The 24524-nt window shown below is 42.8% G+C and overlaps 1 protein-coding gene and 1 long non-coding RNA gene across 6 annotated transcripts in view; one reads left to right on the forward strand and one right to left on the reverse strand.

Annotated features, from left to right (window-relative positions):
• Window positions 1-16351, reverse strand: part of LOC138761921 (uncharacterized) — a 52781-nt gene extending 36430 nt beyond the window's left edge. Inside the window, exon 1 of the long non-coding RNA XR_011356623.1 lies at window positions 16246-16351. This is a non-coding gene — a long non-coding RNA (uncharacterized lncRNA). The remainder of the gene's footprint in view (window positions 1-16245) is intronic.
• A 92-nt stretch (window positions 16352-16443) lies between these two features.
• ralba (v-ral simian leukemia viral oncogene homolog Ba (ras related)) overlaps window positions 16444-24524 on the forward strand; it is an 83786-nt gene continuing 75705 nt past the window's right edge. For 4 of the 5 annotated variants that reach the window (XM_069934887.1, XM_069934888.1, XM_069934886.1 and 1 more), the window contains exon 1: window positions 16444-16529. The gene's annotated coding sequence lies outside the window, so the exon portion shown is untranslated. The remainder of the gene's footprint in view (window positions 16530-24524) is intronic. The other variant, XM_069934889.1, reaches the window with a different exon arrangement.

Below are 24524 nucleotides of genomic sequence, written 5' to 3' on the forward strand. Positions count from 1 at the left end.
CACCAACCACAAGGCAGAGGCCCCTCCCAAGGAGGCAAAGTCAATGGAGGAGGGAGCTGTGGTGGAAAAATGGTGGATGGTCAAGAAAAGAAAGAAACCCAAAAAGCCTCGCTGAAGAAATTAGCAACTGATACTGCAAGCAGTAGGAAGAGAAGGGCCAAGACACAAACAGAAGCCAATAACCTTTTGTTGTCTCAGGGCGAAGCCAACACAAACACTCGAAGAAGGCAGAGGAAGCACCAAGACAGAGGGGAAACTGAAGAGGACAAAGAGTTACAAAGAAGTCTGACCATGGAATGTACATCAGCTTGCAACCCCCAGTTCTGTGAGACCGGTAGACAGGCAGAGGCAGTTTCTCCTCCTCCTCTCCAGGACATGGGAGCACTGCAGAGGTTATAGGTCACTTCCATGGATACACAAGTGAAGTGTTGCTTTACTTGAAAGGCCTATTTGGGGCACTGAATTGTGGTGAGGGAGGAGGTGTGGGCTCAAGTGTTGCACTTCCTGTGGCCATAGGGGAAGGTGCTGGGTTGGGGGCTATTTGTGGGGAGGGATAAGTGCACGAGGGAGTCACGGAGGGAGCGGTCCCTACGGAAAGTAGAAAGGAGAGGAGAAGGGAGGATGTGTCTGGTGGTGGGATCATGTTGTAGGTGTTGGAAATTACAGAGGATAATGTGTTGGGTGCGGAGGCTGGTGGGGTGGTATGTAAGGACAAGGGGAATCCTGTGTTTATTGCATCTAGGATCAGAGGAGACCAGGGCAGATGAGTAGGAAATGGAGGAGGTGTGGGTGAGGGCTGAGTTGATGGTGGTGGAGGGGAAGCCAGATTTGTGGAAGAAGGTGAAGATTTCAGATGATCTGAAGATCAAGAAACAGAAGAGTGTTGTGATCAGGTGGAAGTTGGTAGCGAAGTGAATGAGTTGACGAGCTCAACATGGCTGCATGAGGCAGCCCCAACATGGTTGTCAATATAGCAGAGGAAGAGTTGAGGGGCCCTGCCTGTGCTGGCTTACAGCATGGATTGTTCCACAAACCCCACAAACAGGAAGGCATAGCTAGGACCCATGCGAGTACCCATGGTTACTCCTTTGATTAGAAGGAAGCAAGATGAGTCAAAGGAGAAGTTATTAAGAGTGAGAACAAGTGCTGCCAGGCAGAGGAGAGTGGTGGTGGAGGGTCTCTTATCAAGAAAGAAATGAAGTGCTTTGAGTCTTTATGTATGAGGGATAGAAGTGTAAAGGAATTGGACATCCATAGTAAAAACGAGGCGGTCCAGTTCAGAGAATTTGAAGTCACTGAAGAGATGGAAGGCATGCGAGGTATTGCAAATGTAAGTTGGGTATTGAGGGGCTGAGACCAAGGGAAAACCCCTCAAATAGAGGGGCAGTGGTGGCAATGGTGTAAATAGAGAGCATATGTAACATTGTACAATGATGGGAGTGTATGGACCTATCACTAAAGTTCAAAAAGACTTTGAACAGTTTTTTTGGTAAGTTATTGTGAATAGTCTAAATCTGATAATAAAAAAAATTTGTGTGCACAGTCATGGCAGATTCTAAAGTCACCGTTGAATGCAATAGGATACTGCTGAGTCCATCCATTCTGTGCTTTTGAGCAATCAGCAAATGTCCTTCTGCTGAATTGCCAAACAGCAGTACAGAGATAAATTCCCGTTGATGGGCAAGACAATCTAATGTTGCTCAGGGCCTGATCATGCCTGATAACAACACCAGCAGTGTGATTTCATTTCTTATTTTGTGCACTGTGGAACAGATGCTGACTGTTTGCATCACACACTGGTTTGATAATTTGAGTGTCTAGGAATTCAGCATCCTGCAGAAGGTAGCAAACATAGCCAAGTCTCCCATCCCCCATCACCCTAGTTATAACCTTTTCTGGCTGCTACCTTTGGGACGAAGGAATAGAAGCCTTAAGACCAGGACCATTTGGTTTTAGAACAGATTTCTTTTCCAATTGCTATCAGGCTGCTGAACCTCCCCTTGTTACATTAATCATAAACTACCCCGGAACCATGAAAAGGCCTGTCTACAATGGCAGGGCTTGCAGGCCATTATATCCTATAAGATGAAGCTAACATCATAAATGGCTATGATGTTTCAATCTCAGATGAGCTGAACACCTTTTATGCTCAGTTTGAAACGGAGAATTCAACAGTACCCATGACTCCCTACAGAAGCTGGTGACCCTGTGATATCTGTCTCTGAGGCCAATATCAGAACATCCTTCAAGAGGGTGAATGGTGACAAGGTGTCAGTCCCTGATGGTGTAACTGGCAGGGTACTGAAAACCTGTGTCAACCAACTAGCAGGAGTATTCATGGACATTTTCAATCTTTCATTGCTGCAGTCAGTGGTTTCCACCTTCTTCAAAAGGACATCAATCATTCTGGTATCCAAGAAGATCAGAGTGAGCTGCCTCATGGTTTCGCACTGAGATCCCAGAAAATTGGCATGTCACTGACCCCTGTTGCAAACTGGGTTGGTTCAGATCGCAACATTCAAACTGAACCAAGGAATACCAGTTCAGTACGACATTTCCAGTATTTCGGGTCCAAAGAAGGCTGGACCTGCAGCAACAGCATCGGTGTCCTGTGTAATGTGTAATGTCTGCACTGGGCAGTGACAGCTTTCAATTAACAATATGGAAGATGATCTTGACTTGCATATGCCAGGCATGTACATTTATTACACTCTTCGAATGGACACAAATTTGCTGCGCATCATGTTCAACTAGATGCGTACACTATCGGTCCTGTATGCACAACGTGTGCATGCAATCAGAAGAGCATTTGAGGAGAGATTGAATAGAAACAGGAAGCTGTATGAGGAAGAAAGACGGGTGGACCTGAAAAGGAGTAGATGGAAACGTTTGGCTGTTTTGAGTCTTCTTGCTCTGCCATCTGAAAGAAGAATGTTGAGGGGAGAGAGAGACCAGACAGGTCTGAGTTCTGGTCTAATATATTTGACAATCTTGATGAAGATGATTGGCAGAGTTGCTTTCGAATGTCTCAGGACATTTTTGATTTTGTATTGGAACTCCTGGAGCCAGAATTGAGGGACAATATTATCAAAATTGCGATGCTCTCTGGTACCTCAGCTCAGACTCGTCATTGCTCTGTGATGATGTCGCAGTTTTGTTTGTGTTAGTGTGCCAAGTTAGTGGAGAGTTGAAGAGGATCCTTTTTTGATGTTTTGTTGACCTGCTGAGTGGTGCACAATGGATGGATTTTCAGAATAGGGGTATCCAATGTATGCTGGTGCCATCAATCGCATACATATTCCCATCATTGCTCCCCCAGAACAATGCAGCAGTCTATGACAATCGGAAAGGGCGACACACCATTTTTCTTCAAGCTGTTGTTGACCACAATTGACAGTAAGGAACACGGCCTGAATTACAATTACTGTTCTTCATCATCAATGTGCCTCACTTTGTTCCTTTTTTGTTCCAGTTTCACAGATGTGTATGTGGGTTTGCCTGGTCAACATGCATGATTATCGAGTTTTAGCCAACTTGCCCCTTTACAGAGAGGCTGAGGATCTCTCCCCATGTGAAATAAGTATAATGCCCCATTGTACAGTAATGTATATCTAGCTCAAACAGGCAATTGTTTTACTTTTCACATGCTATCAAAATGAAATTAATATTGTTGTGAACTGAGACTGTGGGTCTGATTCGATTCCATCTTTGTATTGCACAAAGGTCATTAGAAGGTATAGGCGAACTGACTGTGCTGTCAAAGTATGCATAAGGCTCTTTAACATCTACATTTTTCTGCCCACAGAGATCCAAGACTGTTAACAGAGTGGAAATCCCCATGCATCTAATCTGAGACCCTAGTTACCCTCTCAGGAATTGGCCAATGAAGGGGTTTACTAAGTAAAAGGCTCTCAATTAACAGTAGGGAAGATTAAACTACCATTTGAACTCAGCAAGATGTCTCAAAGGTCGCTGGAGGTTCCTGGCCAAACGACTGTTTCCTGTTATGTCCTACACAATATATGTGAAATTAACAAGGACTACCTCATGCCCAAGTGGATCACAGACCTACTGATCTCCGTGAGCCTGATCACGTTGCTTATCAGGCTTCACACCAGGCTATCTGTGAAGCTACTATGTCAATTCTGTAAACAAATAATGCATTTTCATAAAATTTTATTGGACATGTAAGGAAAAAGTAGTGCAAATTAAAAAAAATTAGATAACATTTAACAATTAAAATGGTGAATTCAACTCAGAATAACTATGTACAATTGTCAACATGAGCAAACACCAATAAACAATTTGTAATGCAAGACATGATGCCAACTCTTAAATTATTGCAACAGCTGGAGGTAGGAGAAGGAAGAGGAATTAAAGGAATTGTATCCCTCCTCCGTTCAGTGGAGGCTTTCAGCGTGATGAGGCGGCGCATCATAGTATTGATACAGAGTTTCAGGAACTTGGTGATGGACTGGGATACTGCGGTGCATGGGAGCAGGAGCAGGGTTTTGTGGTGCAGGAGATGCTATATGTGCAATAAGTTTGTGCATAAGGGCTGTCTGTGCATGTATATCCTGTTGCATATTGTCCATAAATCTTGAAAGTTATCCATCCGTCTTTTGTCCTTCTCCTGTGCCAACCTCTTGCTTCCATCTGGTCACAGCTCAACTCAGCCTTGTGCTCCGCCTATCTTTCACGTCTTAGGAAAGCCATTTCTTGATCCTCCCAGGCAATGTCCTGCAGTACTTCCTTGATCTTGGTTGCGATCATGATAGCCCTCCTTCTCTTCTGTAGCTGGCATTCTGAGAACAAATTAATGGTCAAGCACTCACAGAGACATGAGAAAAAAGGCTTTCACAAGCAAGACCGTTATAACCTGGCTGATCAAGAGGTGTGGATTCAAAATTTTCCCGGGTGTCATCAGCATCAGCAGTCACGTCCCGGTCAGCAGCACTGCTGCAGGCAGGCTGATCTTCTGCTGGAGCAGTCTTGGGAGGGTTTGCACCCTCCATGGTGCAGACAAGGGCAACAGGGTTTGTGGATCAGGCTTGGCCCCAAATTGAATAACACTGCTCATAATATGGCCAATACAACCGCCCTTTTCTGCTCCTTGAATTGTGGTTGTTGACGGCCTGGAATTTATGCTTGAGTGACTTAAGCTTATGATGATCTGGGCCTTGTCCCTCGAATACCCACACACGTTCATTAGCTGAGCCTTGTGCTCATACGAAGGCCCATCCTTAACTGTCCCTGTGAGATGCTTCTCAATTTCCTCTTTCCCTCTGAGGGAGAAGAGCTTTCTCACCTCTTTATCACTCCAATTAGCCATCTGAATAATTCAAATTTACAATGTTCACAAATATTCCATCAAAACGTCCGTTTGTGCTACAGATCCTTTGAAATAATCGTAGGAAAATTGAACGTCATCAATGCATCACCCTCTTGGATCCAGGAAGGCAGGTAGGCTGTTCACACTGGAGCCAATCAGCTCTGAAACTACATAGCTTGGCAAGTAAGTACTGGGTCATACCATGTGGGTTCTTCTTTTCTTTCTTTCTTTGGCTTGGCTTCGCGGACGAAGATTTATGGAGGGGGTAAAAGTCCACGTCAGCTACAGGCTCGTTTGTGGCTGACAAGTCCGATGCGGGACAGGCAGACATGGTTGCAGCGGCTGCAGGGGAAAATTGGTTGGTTGGGGTTGGGTGTTTGGTTTTTCCTTCTTTGCCTTTTGTCAGTGAGGTGGGCTCTGCAGTCTTCTTCAAAGGAGGTTGCTGCCCGCCAAACTGTGAGGCGCCAAGATGCACGGTTTGAGGCGATATCAGCCCACTGGCGGTGGTCAATGTGGCAGGCACCAAGAGATTTCTTTAGGCAGTCCTTGTACCTTTTCTTTGGTGCACCTCTGTCACGGTGGCCAGTGGAGAGCTCGCCATATAACACGATCTTGGGAAGGCGATGATCCTCCATTCTGGAGACGTGACCCACCCAGCGCAGCTGGATCTTCAGCAGCGTGGACTCGATGCGGTCGACCTCTGCCATCTCGAGTACTTCGACGTTAGGGTTGAAAGCGCTCCAATGGACGTTGAGGATGGAGCGGAGACAACGCTGGTGGAAGCGTTCTAGGAGCCGTAGGTGATGCCGGTAGCGGACCCATGATTTGGAGCCGAACAGGAGTGTGGGTATGACAACGGCTCCGTATACGCTTATCTTTGTGAGGTTTTTCAGTTGGTTGTTTTTCCAGACTCTTTTGTGTAGTCTTCCAAAGGCGCTATTTGCCTTGGCGAGTCTGTTGTCTATCTCATTGTCGATTCTTGCATCTGATGAAATGGTGCAGCCGAGATAGGTAAACTGGTTGACCGTTTTGAGTTTTGTGTGCCCGATGGAGAAGTGGGGGGGCTGGTAGTCATGGTGGGGAGCTGGCTGATGGAGGACCTCAGTTTTCTTCAGGCTGACTTCCAGGTCAAACATTTTGACAGTTTCCGCAAAGCAGGACGTCAAGCGCTGAAGAGCTGGCTCTGAATGGGCAACTAAAGCGGCATCGTCTGCAAAGAGTAGTTCACGGACAAGTTTCTCTTGTGTCTTGGTGTGAGCTTGCAGGCGCCTCAGATTGAAGAGACTGTCATCCGTGCGGTACCGGATGTAAACAGCATCTTCATTGTTGAGGTCTTTCATGGCTTGGTTCAGCATCATGCTGAAGAAGATTGAAAAGAGGGTTGGTGCGAGAACACAGCCTTGCTTCACGCCATTGTTAATGGAGAAAGGTTCAGAGAGCTCATTGCTGTATCTGACCCGACCTTGTTGGTTTTCGTGCAGTTGGATAATCATGTTGAGGAACTTTGGGGGATATCCGATGCGCTCTAGTATTTGCCAAAGCCCTTTCCTGCTCACGGTGTCGAAGGCTTTGGTGAGGTCAACAAAGGTGATGTAGAGTTCTTTGTTTTGTTCTCTGCACTTTTCTTGGAGCTGTCTGAGGGCAAAGACCATGTCAGTAGTTCCTCTGTTTGCGCGAAAGCCGCACTGTGATTCTGGGAGAATATTCTCGGCGACAGTAGGCATTATTCTATTTAGTAGAATCCTAGCGAAGATTTTGCCTGCAATGGAGAGCAGCGTGATTCCCCTGTAGTTTGAGCAGTCTGATTTCTCGCCTTTCTTTTTGTACAGGGTGATAATGGTGGCATCACGAAGGTCCTGAGGCAGTTTTCCTTGGTCCCAACAAAGCTTGAAAAACTCATGCAGTTTGGCATACAGTGTTTTGCCACCAGCCTTCCAGACCTCTGGGGGGATTCCATCCATACCTGCTGCTTTGCCACTTTTCAGTTGTTCGAGATGTGTTCCACACCAGGGTCATGCCCAGCGCGGAATGCCACACTGACCACCGCTGCAAGCTCAACCTTCACTTCAAGCCAAAGCCCAGGAACAGTAAAGCCCCCAGAAAGAGGTTCAATGTTGGAAACCTGCAGTCAGACGAAGCGAGAGGAAACTTCCAGGCAAACCTCAAAGCAAAGCTCGACGATGCAACCCGCCTCACGGACCCGTCCCCTGAAACCCTCTGGGATCAGTTGAAGACTACCATACAGCAATCCACTGAAGAGGTACTGGGCTTCTCCTCCAGGAAAAACAAGGACTGGTTCGACGAAAACAGCCAGGAAATCCAGGAGCTGCTGGCAAAGAAGCGAGCTGCCCACCAGGCTCACCTTACAAAGCCGTCCTGTCCAGAGAAGAAACAAGCCTTCCGTCGCGCATGCAGCCATCTTCAGCGCAAACTCCGGGAGATCCAAAATGAGTGGTGGACTAGCCTCGCCAAACGAACCCAGCTCAGCGCGGACATTGGCGACTTCAGGGGTTTCTACGAGGCTCTAAAGGCTGTGTACGGCCCCTCACCCCAAGTCCAAAGCCCGCTGCGCAGCTCAGACAGCAAAGTCCTCCTCAGCGACAAGATCTCCATCCTCAACCGATGGTCAGAACACTTCCAATCTCTTTTCAGTGCCAACCGCTCAGTCCAAGATTCCGCCCTGCTCCAGCTCCCTCAACAGCCCCTAAGGCTAGAGCTGGATGAGGTCCTCACCCAGGATGAGACATATAAGGCAATCGAACCATGTGGGTTACCGTATGGGTAACCCCCATACTGTGTTGGTCCTGTTCACACAGGCTGGAGAAACAGTAAAAAGCCAATGAAATACCAGCTTTCAGGGGCAGTGTGAAAGCACCTAAGACTACATCAAGTAGCACTCACATCTACTGAAATTAAATGCTTTGAGAGGTTGGTCATGGCTAGAATTAACTCGTACCAAAGTAAAAAACCTGGACCCACTGCTATTTGCTTACTGCCAGAATCTCTCTACGGCAGATGCATTCTTACTGGCTCTTTGCTTAGCCTTGGATCACTTAGACAACAGTAACACCTGTATCAGGGTGCTTTACATTAATTACAGCTTTTAGCACCATCATCCCCTCAGTACTAATCAGCAAGCTTCAAAACCTGGGCTTCTGCACCTCCCCTCCTGCAACTGGATCCTGGACTACCTTATCGGAAGACCACAATCAGTACAGATTGGGAACAATTTCTCCTCCTCATTGATAGGACCACCTCAAGGATGTGTGCTTAGCCCACTGCTCTATGCTGTCTATACCCATGACTGTGTAGCTTGGCACAATTCTAATGCCATCCACAAACATGCTGATGACAGCACGGTTGCAGCAGAATCAGACAGCATTGAGGAAGCTTAAAGGAGTGAGATATATCAGCTAGTGTAGTAGTGACACAAAACATTGCACACAATGTTAGGAAAACTGAAGAACAGATTGTGGGCTTCAGGAAGGGGAAACCAGGAGAACACAAACCAGTCCTCATTGAGGCATCAGCAGTGGAAAAGGTAAAGAATCTCAAATTCCTGGGTGTCAACATCTCTGAAGATCTATCATGGGCCCTTCATGTTGATGCAATCATGAAGAAGGCTCATAAGCAGCTATAGTTTGTTCAGAGTTTGATCTGTCACTAAAGAGCCTTGCAAATTTCTACAGGTGTACAGTGGAGAGTATTCTGACAGGTACAGGCACAGAATGGGTAAAAGCTACAATTGTGAACATCATGGGCATTAATCTCCACTCCATTAAAGGCATCAACAAAAGGTGGTATCTGAAGAAAACAGCCTCCATCATCCAGGACCATCACTACCCAGGACATCTCTTTTCAGTGCTACCAACAGGAAGAGGTACAGGTGCGGGAGCCTGAAGAGAAACATCCCATGGTACAAAAAAGATTTCTTCCCCTCCACCATCAGATTTCTGAATGGGCAATGAACCACAGACACTACCTCATTTTTTTCTCTTCTGTTGCACTAATCTATTTTTAAAAATAGTGTACTTGCATATGTAATCTGTATAAATTTTTGTACATGTAATGCACAAATGATGCTCCTGCAAAACAATGAACTTTGTGACCTGTTCATAACAATAAATTCTGATTCGGATTTGGATTCTGGTTAGCTCGACATCAGTGGTATGGAAAGAGCTACAACACATTGTTAGAGAAGGACTGCAGCAAAGGTTCACCAGGCTGATTTTGTGATGACATGATTGTTTTTTGAGGAGTGAATAGAGTGACTAGGCCTGTGTTTGGAAGGGCAGATGTTTTCACTGGCTTTGCTGACAATGTCTAGACCATGAGAAATGAATCATAAAATATATAGTATTATGGAAAATTTACCTGGCTCTTCTTGCAAACATTGCACATAACGGTCTCATCAATGATGAGATATAATTACACACATTATTGATTCTATTTATTGAAGGATAAAGGTGACCCCATGATGAGTACTTCCCTTCTCATTTCATTTGCCCATTTCATTCAAATGATGAATTGTCTGAAACAATTTAACCATCTTAGTCAAAGGAAACTTAAAAAAATAGACAGTGACGTGATCTAATCAGTCTGTGTAAGTTTCGTTTGACAGTTCATTTTAAAAATTTGTTTATTGTCCCTGCATTGAGAATGCACCACATTGTGGTGGGTTTAGAGTCACAAATTAACCAGGTAAAGATAGAATTAAAACACAAAATTCTGTACACACCGTGGTTGAAGTAAAAACACAATACTGGAGAAACTCACCAGGTCATACAGTATTCTTTATATAGTAAAGATAAACATACATTACCAATCATTTCAGGCTTGAGGCCTTCATCAAGGTAAAGATAGCAGATTTTCTTTACTCAAGGATGGTTATGATTTGACTAAGTGTTCAGTATTTTCCTGCTTAGTATTACGAGATAAGTATTTTTTTTAAAATCCAGATTTATTTAATTACTTGAAGTTAAATTCTCCAGTTTCCAGTGTGGGATTCAAACATATCTCTGATCACTGGCCAAGAATTCTGGGTGGCAGCACAGTGTTTTTGTGCCCCCAACACTTCTAATGTACCCATGTGAGTGAGGTGTGATGAGGTGTGTATGTTTGAGTGGGTGAGTGCAGTGTAGTTCCTGCTGCTTTGGCCTGTGTCCTACAAGCTTGCATTTGTCAGCTGGAATTAGAAGTGCCAGAACCTTCATCTTGACCAAACAAAAAGGTCATGGAATTCCATCCTGAACTCCTTCAAAGTCTTGGATATTAGCATCTCCTTCTGAAAGAGGGCACTGATTGACTCCAACTGTAATTGTCATCTTGTTAGACTTTATTGCGTCTTTGATTCTTGTTATTGTACAACATTCAGGGTTCTCAAGGAAGCAATTGCTTCATCAGAAGATGAACATTCATTAGTCTGCTCTGTTCTGGCTAAAGAAAGAGCAGGATTGAAACTATCAATAAGAGGTGAGAAAGCATGCAGTGCTGCAACTGGAACTGAAGGAGTTGGGGAGAAGCTTGTGGTCATTGTTGCCCTCTAAATATAATGCATAGGCATTGCCACCTATAAATTACCAAGAAACAGGACATAAAATAGTTGCGCTTTTTCAAGCAGACTGTTACAAACCTTTTGATGTGGCACAGTGGTGTATCTGGTCGAAATGCTGCTCCACAGCTTCAGTGACCTGGGTTCAGTCCTAACATTTGGTGCTGTGTGTGCAGAGTATGTACATTCTCCCTATGACTATGTAAGTTCCCTCGGGTTCTCTGATTTCCTCCCACATCCTGAAGACATGAGTGTCACGGTTAGCCCAACGCTGTTACAACACCAGCGACCAGGACCAGGGTTTGAATCCCATGCTCTCTGTGAGTAGTTTGTACATTTTCCCCTTGTCTGCGTGGGTTTTTCTGGGTTGTCTGAATTCCTTCACTGTTCGAAAACATATCAGGGTGTAAGTTAATTGGGTGTGATTGGCAGCATGTGTTTGTGGGCTGAAAGGGCCTGTTACTGTGCTGTATGTCTAAATTTAAAAAAAAACACAAAAGTTAAAATGTTGACATGCAGATGACAGATTAATTTGTAGCTGTAAATTTCCCCTAGTGTGTTAGTGAGTGGTAGAGTCTGGGAGTTGATAGATACCAGGGAAGAATAGAATGAAATAAATGCAGCAATAGTATAAATGGCTGCTTGATGGTTGGGACAGGCTGGCTGTTTCCATGCTACACAGGTGCTCCTCAACGGCAAACCCATTGTAAGCCAAAAAAATCTACAATTTTTTATAATTAAATTTTGAATACACTTATTCCACACTGAAAAATCCATTAATGAACACAGCTGAAAGCACACTGGGCATGAAGAATGTTTGAAGCACTGAATTAAAATTAATGGCTGGGTGGTGGGGATGCTAAAGCAATAGGGTCATCAATTTCACTCTCTTTTGATGATGGATTGTTTACATTGCACTCGTATGAGTGATCGCTAGAGACTGCGAAAGTGGTTGAGTCAGCATATCGTATACCGCACAGCGTAAGCACGAGAACAGATGGGAATTCGAAATTGAAAGTATAGATTTGAACCATTGTAAATTTGAAAAATCATAAGTTTGACCATCATCTGTATAAGTTTTATTTATTATTTTCTGGATCAAGACCCATAAGCTACTGCACTATTGACATTGCATTGTTTGTTGTGATTAAAATAGCAAACATGAAACTTTAAGGATCTTCTAGATCAGCCAATCTCAATGGGGGCCACTGCACATTTAAGTAAAAGCCTTCTTTTATTTCACCTCGCGTAACATAAATATTTTAATTTTTTAAAAATGTAGATAGTAGGAGAGAAGTACTGAGGAAACCAAAACTTGATAGCTTCACAGGGAAGGGGGCACATAATCTTTGAGCAGAATCCAAGGGGGTCTATGGCTAGAAAAAAGTTTGAGAATGGCTGTTCTAGACAGCTTGAAGAGATGTCAACAGTTCCTGCCTGCATTCTGTAGATGGCATTTATTAAAACTAAGATGCTCATCTTGTTCTTCATGGTTAAGTGAAAAGCAACAGGGTATGTGAAGTGCCAGTTAATGAAGAAATCAAAGGCTGTGTAGTTAACCAGGAATCATGGCTTTTATTAGTAGAAACACAGAAATACAATAATGAATGATAATGGGTGCGTACACAGTTATAGCCAAGGGGAGTGTCTTGAGTGGTAGAGATAATACACGTCCAATGTCAGTAGAGCAGACTAAGAACAGCGAAAGACTGACAGCATGACACAGATTCATCACAGTTTGATTATGGGTTTTCTTCACTGCAGGCTTTGCCCGAATCCAGAGGAAATGAACACACAAAAGCATGAATGCATCAGCAATTAATTAGTCTGTTACTTTCATGAGTTAGAAAGGCTTCTCGAATGTGCAGTCAAAGGTGCAGATCTGTGCTTCATTTCCTGGCAGCAGTCATGAACTGTTCACACAGAGTGAGATCTCTATTTTCTAATCAAACCTTACTTTCCCAATCCTTCAATTTGAACAGCTTTCCTTCAACTGACACATATAATTTTTAACATGCTTCATTAAATAACATGACAGCCAGCTTTGATGGCCAACCAAACATGCCTATTTTTGAGTTAAACAAGAAAAACTGCAGATGTTGGAGTCCAATGCAATATATGAGAGTGCTGGAGATACTCAGCAGGTCACGCAACAGCCAAAGGAAGTAAAAGGCAGTCAATGTTTTGGGCCAGAGTGAAGAAAAACACTGGGCTGGGCTATGTCCACTATCTTTTGCAAGGCTTTCCACTCAGAGGTATTGGTGCCCCCCTCCCTCATACCAGATGTGATGCACCTGGTCAGCACACTTTCCACTACACAGCTGTAGAAGTTTTGTCAAGGTTTTCAATGTCATATCAAACCTCCACAAACTTCTGGATTTCCCTTCCAGAAGACCACAATCAGCTCCTTGGTTTTGGAGACATTGAGTGCGACTATGTTGTTATAATACCATTCAGCCACGTTTTCAATTTCCCTCCAGTATACTGACTCATCACCTCTTTTTATACAACCCACCCCTGCAGTATCGCAGCATATTTGTAGATGGTGGTGTTGATCTACCAAGCCACACAGTCATAGGTTTATAGAGAGTAGAGCAGGCGGCTAAGAACACAGCCCTACAGTGCTCTGGTACTGATGGAGCTTGTGGAGAAGATGTTCTTACGAATCCTCACTGATTGTGGGCTGGAGGTGAGGAAATCCAGGGACAGAGATCAGGTGAGGGGGGGTAATGGGAATTGGAGAAGTTGATATTGATGCCGTCTCGTTGGCAACTGCAGAAGGGGAAGACAAGGTGTTGTTCCCCCAATTTTCACATGGCTTTAACTTGGCAATATTTGACTTATTTCATGATAAATCATTTATATAAAGAAAAATGTTCAAAGACTCTTTGCAAACTGAGTGTCAAATCTATACATTGTTACATTCATTTTCTATTTTGTAGCATTGCCACTACTGTGGCACCTTGTCATTATTTATCCCTCAGTTTTTTGAGGGGCTTACCCTCATTCTCTGTCCCTCAAGGCCCAGTAACAGAAGGACTCTAGACTGTGGTCTTCCTCATAGTGCCCTCACCTTAGCTTCACTAAGCCTGAGTGTGTCCCTCAGCATGTACTCCTACAGTCTGGAATACTGGAATATACAACCACTGTATCTGTGTGCATCCCTGGCAACAGCCCATAAATTAGGTTCCCTTGTTATGCTGCTACTGGCAATTAACTATGACAAGGATCCTTACATCCTTCTCCACACATAGGCTTAGTGAACCTGCATTCTGCAAAGAGGTGGACTGTCTCCACTCCACTGCAGCCATCTTGGGGACAACATGCATTGTGGGTGAAATTCCTATTGTACAGAAGAATCTGACAGGGAGGGCTCCTCTCACTGCCAGCCAGATCAAGTCCTGGTTCTTGTTTGTGAGCATTGACCACAAGGCATTCCATCAGACACTTGGACAGTCTGCTCAGGGAACCACCTCATTCTGTCCATCAATTCATTGCCTCTCAGTGTCTGCAGAACATTCAGTGCTGAACACTGCCTGAACGACTTGTGGTCAAAGGAGTTGGTCTGGAAAACTTTTCCATGAAGGATAGGTGGTGTGGCAAAGTCCAGCTGGCCCATCCTTTCTAATACCTGGGACAGGTAGAGCCTCAGCACATAGTGGCACTTGGTGCTCTCATACTTCGGTTCATGCACAGTCTGATTCAGCATCTGAAGGTGGTCATCATGATGAGGGCTACATTGGGTAAACCCTTGCCCAATGGCCTGGTGATTTATACATGACTGCTCTGGTGACCACCAAGATGGAGATGTGGGGAGTGGGCCACACCTGCACCCCATACAGCAGTACCAAGAGCACCTCAAACCTGATGACTAGTTTCTTCCCTGTTATTGGGAGGAGCATCATGCCCACAGATCCAACGTATGGTGGATCTTTGTGATCTGCTTTGACCAATTTTTGTAGCATGCCTTGGCCCCTCCAAACAAGATTCCTAACACCTTCAGGTAGTCAGATCTGACTGTGAAGGGGTTGCCGGACCAGCAAGTTTAGTTAACAAAGAGCACTGGCTCATTTTTCTTCTGTTTTACCTTGGCACTCAATGCAAACTCAAACTGTCCACAGATGCTGATCAGTCTGTGGACCAATCATGCGTCTGAACAGATGACGGCGATGTCATCCATGCACAGAGAAGCCTTGACCTGAATACCTCCACTGCCTGGCCACATCACTCCTCTTTTGCCCTTGTCCTTCCTGAAGGATTTAGCAAAGGAATCCATGAAGCACACAAATAAGACTGGAGAGAGCAAGCAACCCTGCCTGACTCCAGACTTGATGAGGAACCTATCTGTATCTGACCCATTGATTTGGATTGCACTACAGATGGGCATGCAGAGCCGTTTGATCCAATTTCAGATTCCTTCCCCAAAGCCCATTTTGGAGAGCACCTGCACATAGTGATGGTATATCTGAGCAGTGCGGATCTATAAGCGATTTTCCTGCCCGGAACCATGCAGCTTTGATCTGGGTGGATCATCTATTCCAGGACAGACAATGAGCGATGGCTTTGGACAGGATTTTGTTGTCAACACTTAACAATGATATGGTTCTCCAATTCTTGATATCCTCCTTCACTCCACCCCCCCCCCCTTGAAATTGAGGATGTTAATGGCCTTCCTCATGGAGTCTGCCTGCTGGGAGCATAGCTCTTTTTTAGAAAATCAAAAAGAGAAGCTATCCAGCATAAATTATTGATGAAGAGGAAATCCGTTCAAAGACTCTTAGCACCCTTTGTGTTGTTTCCATACATTTCCTTCACTGTACATGGTTCCATTCATTTTCTATTTAGCAGCATTATCTTTATTTTGTTGGGAGAAAAGACAGTGTTGTTCAGAAGCCAAACCCACAGTGAGTGCTGCCCTGGCATTTTGGAGTGTACACCACATCCATGGCTGTGACTGTCTTGCTCTTGGCATGTTCACTGAAGGTGACCTCACCCCTGATGACATTCAGCACCCTGCAGGTCTCCTCATGGATCAGCCCCGAGATCCACGACCCCCACCACGCTGAGCCACACGGCAGATAGCGGGCTTGGTGATACCCTGGATGGCACCACGGAGGACTTTTTGGGTGCTTTTGCCCAGTCTTTTGCCTGCCTTCCCTCTGCCAGACATGACCACTTCGCTCAGGTTGCTAATGAGCAGCATTACCACCTCTGTGCAACCTGTCACTGGTGGCAATGATGTGTGGAATTGAAGTGGGATTAAAAATGAACAAATCACATTAGGGATACAGAAACTAAGTAGGTTGCCTTGATAATACAATATATATACGTTTGCTTTTTACATTCATAATCAGAAACTGACCTAGTTTCCACTTTTGATGGAAGGCTTGCAACTTTTGCCTCTTCCTGAAAGAGACAGTGTCCATTTCCCATGGAGCTGAAAGCCCAGGGTGGGTGTCAACTCCCTGTTGTTCCATCGCCCCCTCAGCCTCCCTCCCACCAGCAGGGCGGACTATTTTAGACGCGGGTTGCGGATCGTCATTTCCTGTCTTCCGCCCCCGGCTACGGGCACAGCCCGTGGAGCGAACGAGTGGGTGAGGACTCTACTGAATTGATGGCTGCTCGCAGATAGCTTCCTGCCACTCAGTGAGTAACCGCGCTTCTTTCATTTGCTCTCGCGTATTATCCACCGCGCCAGTCTACAATTTAATTCAAACATTTTACTCTGACAGTGGGTGGTGTGTGAGGACAGAAGCGGGGGTAAAATTAGGACCCTTCATTCTAACGTGATGGCTGGAAGTTTGATTGATGGATCGCTTGACCATTGACAGGTGAAGAAAGGCACTCTGCTCTGTGCGCTTGACCAATGGGTGAAGTCGATGGGAGGGGCTGAGTGGTAGAGTCGGGTTGGTTGCACTATTTCTTTCAAGGGTTCTTAGGCTCAAAGAGTAGTCTGCATATTGGGAAGACGCTGCTGACGAGCAACTGCACCAGACATTCACTCTATTGGGTATAAAATTGCCATCCTGTCAAATAACCGAAAATGATTGGGAAGTCTTATTCATTTAATGTTACATTTTTCACACTGACTTTGACCTTTTCAACTTGAGATTCACCATTCATATTGAATTTCCTTGTAATATTTGTTTCTCTTGTAAATTTTGCTACTAGGATGGTTTAATTCTAAATTGTTTCGGGTCAAGTATTTCTCTAGTTGTAAAATACATAAATGTTATGATTAAAATGCCATTTTGCACTCTACCTGGTATGCTATAACATAATCACTGTAAATTATTGCCTGCTTTTCCTGGAGAAAAAATGTTTGAATTGTTGCGTCAAGCTCTGGTAGTCCATATGTGTTAAGGGTGTGCCCACAGTGATTTTGTTAAGGGAATTATGATAAAAGGATCAGTGGAATTAATGCAACCATGGAGGGAGTTGTGATTTGTGTAACTAAGAGGTGGATGTGGTGGTGACATTTTCAAGTGCCTGCTCTACTTTTTTCTAGATAAAGGTTGCGCTTTTGTAGTTGCTGTCAAACAATTCCTGGTGTGTTGTTGCCAATAAGCAGACGGTTTTAGCTAACTCAAAATAATGAGGGATAAGGGGTTTAATGATTAAGGCTATTGATCAGTCAGACTATTTCTTTAATGATTTGGGCAGTTGTGTAATTCTAGTTATGTCAGGGTGCATTAATTTGGTTTATAATGAAAGAAGGCGTGTGTGGATTGTGAACACCAAGTGGTCATTTTGAATGTCATCTCATCATCCATTAATTTGAATGTTTACCAAAATGTGTGAAATTTGTCAAAATTAATGAATAAGTTATAGCAATTCATGCCAAATTTAAATCAACAAATTTGGTTGCCATATTTGTATTGCTTGGGCCATCTTGATTCAAAGTAAAAGGCGTATTTAATCATAATCACAGAATTGACTGCCACAGAATGACTCTAATCATTCAGAATAAATTCAGATTCAGATTTCAAATTTATTGTTAGAGTACACCACATACAACTCTGAGGTTCCTTTTTCCTGTGGGCATGGCAGAGTTACCACTAATAGTAGTGCAAAAAGTAAACTGTACACAGCATAAACATGTAAATAAATAAAAGAACTGTAAACAGATGATGCATGTAAGCAAACTGTGCAATACAGAGGGGACAAAAGAAAATCAATAAAATGCACAAGTAAAAGTCCTTAAGTGAATCTCTGAGTTTGTCGTTGAGGAGTCTGATGGTGGACGGGTAGCAGTTGTTCCTGAACCTGGTGGTGTGACTCTCGTGGCACCTGATGGCTGCAGTGAGAACAGATCGTGTGTTAGGTGGTGAGGGTCTTTGATGATTCCTGCTGCTCTTTGATGGCAGCGTTCGCTATAGATGTACTCAATAGTGGGAAGGGTTTTGCCTGTGATGTCCTGTGCTGTGTCCACTACCTTTTGGGGGCTTTATGCTCAAGGGTATTGATATTCCCATACCAGACCTTGATGCACACTTTTCACAACAACTCAGTAGAAATTTACCAGGGATTCTGGTTTTCTACTAAACTTCTGCAAACTCCTAAGGAAGTAGAGGTGCTGACGTGCTTTCTTCATGATGCCATTAGTGTGTTGGGTCCAGGAAAGATCCTCTGATATAGTGACTCCCAAGGACCTAAATGTGCTCACCCTCTCCACCTCTGATCTCCCAATGATCACTGAATTGAATACCTCTGGCTTTCTTTTCCTGAAGTCAACAATCAGTTCCTTAGTTTTGATGATATTTTGTTCAAGGTTGTCGATGCACCTCCATCCTGTATGCTGACTCATCATTATCTTTTATACAGTGATATTTTCAAACAAAGCTGACTAGTGCATCTTACACAGTCATTCACACTAGTTTCAAGTCTTTTCTTGCTCTTTCTAGTTCATTTAAAATTTTACTTTGTTTTCTGTGAATTGATTCATCTGGATTGAAGTAATAGTGAAGGATCTACATTTGGAACTGTACTCTTGTGTTTCTATCATGAAAGTGAGGGGAAACTGGCCATGATACTTGATTGCTGTGCCTTCGCTTGAAATTGCAAATATATAAAAAAAAAAGGATGAGGGAAAAAGCACACTTGGATATTAGTTTGCAAATAGCCACTGAATAGTGCTTGGTGCAAAAAATGAGAACATGGAAGAATTCCATGTTCACAAGTAGAAATGGTCAGTCATCTTTTCAGACCAGGACTCTTTATTGAGACTTGGTAAACCGCTCTGACACAAAACATTGATTGACTGTTTCTATCCATGGATGCTACCTCACCTGCTAAGTTCCTCCAGCTTCTCATTGTTTGCTGAAGGTTCCAGCATCTGCAGTTTTGTTTTGCTAATGCTCTTTGGACTGTTTGATATTTGGGACTGTACTCCAGCATAATAAATCAATATAGTTTGGAGGGTAATGCATTTGTTGAAATTAATTTTGAAGGAAAATTAAGAGAATAAGAATGTTGGTAAATGGCTCTTCATGCTCAAACGTTACCTGTAAAAGTAAGACTGGGCTAGCGTTTTTCAGAAGCAATGTTGTTGAGATTGATTGTAAATCTCTGCAATTTTTAAAGCTCTGGTCCAGATGTAAAATAAAAATATGGAGCAGAAAGCAACTTGAAACTTTATTTCAAGTTTCATTGAAGGAATTCTCTTACTACAGGTGCTGTCTGAACTGATGGGTGTGGTTTCAGAATTTGATTATATCATTATTTTTCACTTCTTTCCTCCTCCTCTCCCGAAAAATTGGTTTGGGAGCTTTGTGGACACTGGCATCCTCACTTTTGGGAGAAGGCAATGGTATTACTGGTTTGCAGTCCCCTTGGGGTTATTTTCAGCTTCGCTGCTTTTGAAGCCAATGCAGTGAATTTCCAACTATTGTAGAATCTTTCCTATTTTCATTTGCAGTAAATGAAAGCTAAGCATTTTAGTCTCAAAGTTTAATCTATCATTGTTTGTAGCACATTTGCAGAAGGAACATTGGAATAGCTGCTTTTTTATTGATTCTGCCCTGTAGATCCTGAGACCAATTTTGCAACTTCAACCAAAAGAAGCTTACTGTGCACAGGTTCAGGATCAAACTAGATAGACCTGACTAAAAATAAGACCCTCATCTGAATTTGCCTTGGATTATTTTAATACTCACACTTGAGAGTTATTTTACTTGGCACTTGTAATATAGGGGCTTCTGGAATGCATATCTTTTTCATTTTATTTCTGCATGCAGAAAGTACCCAAATCCTTTCAAGAAAATAAAGGTATGGTGTAAATTTTGAAGGTGTTTCAGTCACAAAGTTCTGCTTCTGTAAACTTGTATTTATAATGCCCTATTTTTGTCAGAGATCTGGTGGGGGTGAAATTGAAACCCTACATTAATCTGACCACAGCCGAGCAAGACCTGCAGGATTTAACTCTTTCTATACTTTACTTGACCAACACTGAACATAATAATCCTAAATGTGCTATTGGTTTCGAATAATTGAGAAGAGAAGACACATACAGCAATACTGACTAGCAAATTAGGTTGACGCGTAAAATACTGAGGCAGGCCTCCATGCATAGCTTGACTTGAACCCAATGATTTGACCTAGAGCCAAATGTAGTTGCATGCTTTTGAGTCACCAGGCTCCGATAGGGTGTGAAAACAACAACTTCTGTAAATGCTTAGCAGGACAGGCAGCATATGAAGGAAAGAGGAAATTAAATATTTAGGTTGAGGATCCTGAAATGTTTGTATTCGTTGTCCTGAAAAGTTAACTGTTTCACTTTCTGTAGATGATGCTGACCTGCTAATTGATTCCAATTTTTTTTTTGTTCTTGTTTAAGATTTATTGTTGTATCTACAGTTTTTTTTTAATTTTTGTGTATTGATAGAATGCTTCTTGCAATGGAGCAATTCTTTACAAATCCACTTCATTATTCAGATTATTTCATCTAAATATGTTGCAGAATGGAAGCTCTTTCTTTGAATTAATATTTCTCTTGCATAACCCATTTCCATTTAATGCTAGTGTGGTTCAGCAAGTAGCTTTCTTATTCATGTGGTTACATTATTTCAATGTTTGAACTAATATCTTGTATTAATAAATTCTTTCTTTGGCTTGGCTTCGCGGACGAAGATTTATGGAGGGGTATGTCCACGTCTGCTACAGGCTCGTTAGTGATTGACAAGTGCGATGCGGGACAGGCAGGCGCGGTTGCAAGGGAAAATTGGTTGGTTGGGTGTTGGGTTTTTCCTCCTTTGTCTTTTGTCAGTGAGGTGGGCTCTGCGGTCTTCTTCAAAGGAGGTTGCTGCCCGCCGAACTGTGAGGCGCCAAGATGCACGGTTGGAGGCGATATCAGCCCACTGGCGGTGGTCAATGTGGCAGGCACCAAGAAATTTCTTTAAGCAGTCCTTGTACCTCTTCTTTGGTGCACCTCTGTCTCGGTGGACAGTGGAGAGCTCGCCATAGAACACGATCTTGGGAAGGCGATGGTCCTCCATTCTGGAGACGTGACCCACCCAGCACAGTTGGGTCTTCAGCAGCATGGATTCGATGCTTGCGGTCTCTGCCAGCTTGAGTACTTCGATGTTGGTGATGAAGTCATTCCAATGAATGTTGAGGATGGAGCGGAGACAGCACTGATGGAAGCGTTCTAGGAGCCGTAGGTGATGCCGGTAGAAGACCCATGATTTGGAGCCGAACAGGAGCGTGGGTATGACAACGGCTCTGTACATGCTGATCTTTGTGTGTTTCTTCAGGTGGTTGTTTTTCCAGACTCTTTTGTGTAGTCTTCCAAAGGCACTATTTGCCTTGGCGAGTCTGTTGTCTATCTCTTTGTCGATGCTTGCATCAGATGAAATGGTGCATCCGAGATAGGTAAACTGGTTGACCGTTTTGAGTTCAGTGTGCCCGATGGAGATGTGGGGCGGGGCTGGTGGTCATGGTGGGGAGCTGGCTGATGGAGGACCTCAGTTTTCTTCAGGCTGATTTCCAGGCCAAACATTTTGGCAGTTTCCGCAAAACAGGACGTCATGCGCTGGAGAGCTGGCTCTGAATGGGCAACTAAAACGGCATCATTTGCAAAGAGTAGTTCACGAACAAGTTGCTCTTGTGTCTTGGTGTGAGCTTGCAGGCGCCTCAGATTGAAGAGACTGCCATTCGTGCGGTACCGGATGTAAACAGTGTCTTCATTGTTGAGGTCTTTCATGGCTTGTTTCAGCATCATGCTGAAGAAGATAGTAAAGAGGGTTGGTGCGAGGATGCAGCCTTGCTTCACGCCCTTGTCAATGGAGAAGGGTTCGGAGAGTTCATTGCTGTATCTGACCCGACCTTGTTGGTTTTCGAGCAGTTGGATAACCATGTTGAGGAACTTGGGGGGACATCCGAGGCACTCTAGTATTTGCCAAAGCCCTTTCCTGCTCACGGTGTCAAAGGCTTTGGTGAGATCAACAAAGGTGATGTAGAGTCCTTTGTTTTGTTCTCTGGACTTTTCTTGGAGCTGTCCGAGGGCAAAGACCATGTCAGTAGTTCCTCTGTTTGCGCAAAAGCCACACTGTGATTCTGGGAGGACATAAATGAGCCTACCTAGTAATCCCATAATGTCACAACACTGAAAATAGATAGATTTGGCTATATTAGCAGCAATGGAGATGGATATTGCCAAACCATTTTCGTCTTTTTGTAGATGATGGAAATGTAATAAACCATTAAAAAAAAGTGAGTTCTTTGAAGGTGAAAAGTGTAGAATTCAATATTGGAAAGTTGTAACATTTGGTAAAAGTGGTTAAATTACCATATTAATATCCTGAGAACTAGATTATTGTTCAAGAGCTGAGTTCTAGAATAGCTGAAGAATTGAAATTTGAGTAATTAAATTATGGTCGTCATTGTGGTCATAAAGTGGAACAGCACAAAGTGACCACTTTTCAGGAATGAATTTGGGTACCTTAAAAAAAAAATTAAAGAAATTTTGGGCTGATACTATGAACTTTCGATCGAACATTTATATTGTCTCTTATCTACCTGTTGAAAAGTTCTAGCTAGCTACAATGTACAGAGATAATTGAGGATGGGCATGTAATTGTAATGTTAATTGTCATACACATTTTCTGTCGTTATTCCCATGAATAATTTTAAATTGTGAAAGTCTTTTGGACTTGGGGGCAAAGCATTATGCCTTGGACTTGCATTTCATCCTCAAACCTTCCCCCCCCCCCCTTATTTCTTATCTGTTCAGTATTTGAAATGACACTTCAGTGCTAACCCACTTGTGCCTTAATTGGAAATGATGTAAAAGTTGCTTCTGTTCCCCATTGCTTTGAATCACTTCTTTCTGATTAAGGCTCAAATTAATTTCCCAGAATTGAAAGACTGCTCTTCTGCTTTACTAATTTAAGACTGAATTAGCAGGTTTCCATCATTCTGCTACCATAAACATTTAGTATCTACATCGTGGTTCACTGTTTGTGTAGGCAGCTTCCACATAAAACTGAATTTTGTTTACACATATTTGGCAGGTGAAATTTAATTGCTACACTCTTATTAGTTAAAACTAAGATCCTGATCACTCTGGCTAGCATTGTATTCTGTGTACAGTAAAACCCCTGTGTTTTGAAATAAAGGTCCTTTCAGACATTAAATCTCTTCCTCTAATCTCTTTATCAACTTTATTCCAAAGTTCAATTGAATGTTTCAGCATGGGTGTTTCTCTATTTGCTATTAAAAATCCTGCATTCAATTTATAAATAAAATGTGAGCCTGTTTCTCCTGTTTTATCAAGTTCTATATTCAGCCATGCTAGAACATGATTTCAATCATATATTACATTAAAAAATCTCAACTATGCTGCTTTATAACAATTCATAAAATTGGGGAGCTGTAAACCTCCTAAATCATATTTTCATGTCCATTCCTCCAAAGAAAGCCTAGCCATTTTCCATTTTCATAAAAATGTTCTAACACAGACATTTAATTCTAAAAATTTTATTTGAGGAATTGGAATTGATTGAAATAAATATTGTATTTGAGGAAAAGCATTAATCTTAACACAATTTACTCTACCTATCAAAGTAATAGGTACATAATCCATTTTTCCAAATCCTCTTCAATTTTCTTTAATAAAGATAAATAATTTAATTTAAATAATTTTGTCAAAACTGATTGCACACGAATACCTAAATATTTCATTCCAAGATCTGGCCAACTAGGTTCAATTACTTCCTTACATTTCTCATAATCTCCATTAACTAATGACATAATTTCACTTTTCTCCCAATTAATTTTATAATGCGATATGTCTCCATATATTTTTATTCTAATTTTAAGTTGTTGCAAATAATTTAAAGGATCTGTTAAGTAAATCAAAATATCATTTGGAAATAAATTTATTTTGTATTCTTCTTGCTTTACCTTAATAACCACAATTTTTGAATCCCGTCTTATTAATTCAGCTAATGGTTCTTTTGCTAAAACAAATAAAGCTGGTGAGAATGGGCAACTTTGTCTACTTGATCTTGTTAATTCAAAAGATGTTGAAATCTGTCCATTTGTCACTACTTTTGCAATAGGTTTTTCATACAACATTTTAACCCAATCTACATTATTTGCAAAACTTGAAAGAGGAAATCCCTTTCTAATATATCAAATGCC

The sequence above is a fragment of the Narcine bancroftii genome, chromosome 4 (genome assembly GCF_036971445.1).
Source record: "Narcine bancroftii isolate sNarBan1 chromosome 4, sNarBan1.hap1, whole genome shotgun sequence".
Taxonomy (NCBI): domain Eukaryota; kingdom Metazoa; phylum Chordata; class Chondrichthyes; order Torpediniformes; family Narcinidae; genus Narcine; species Narcine bancroftii.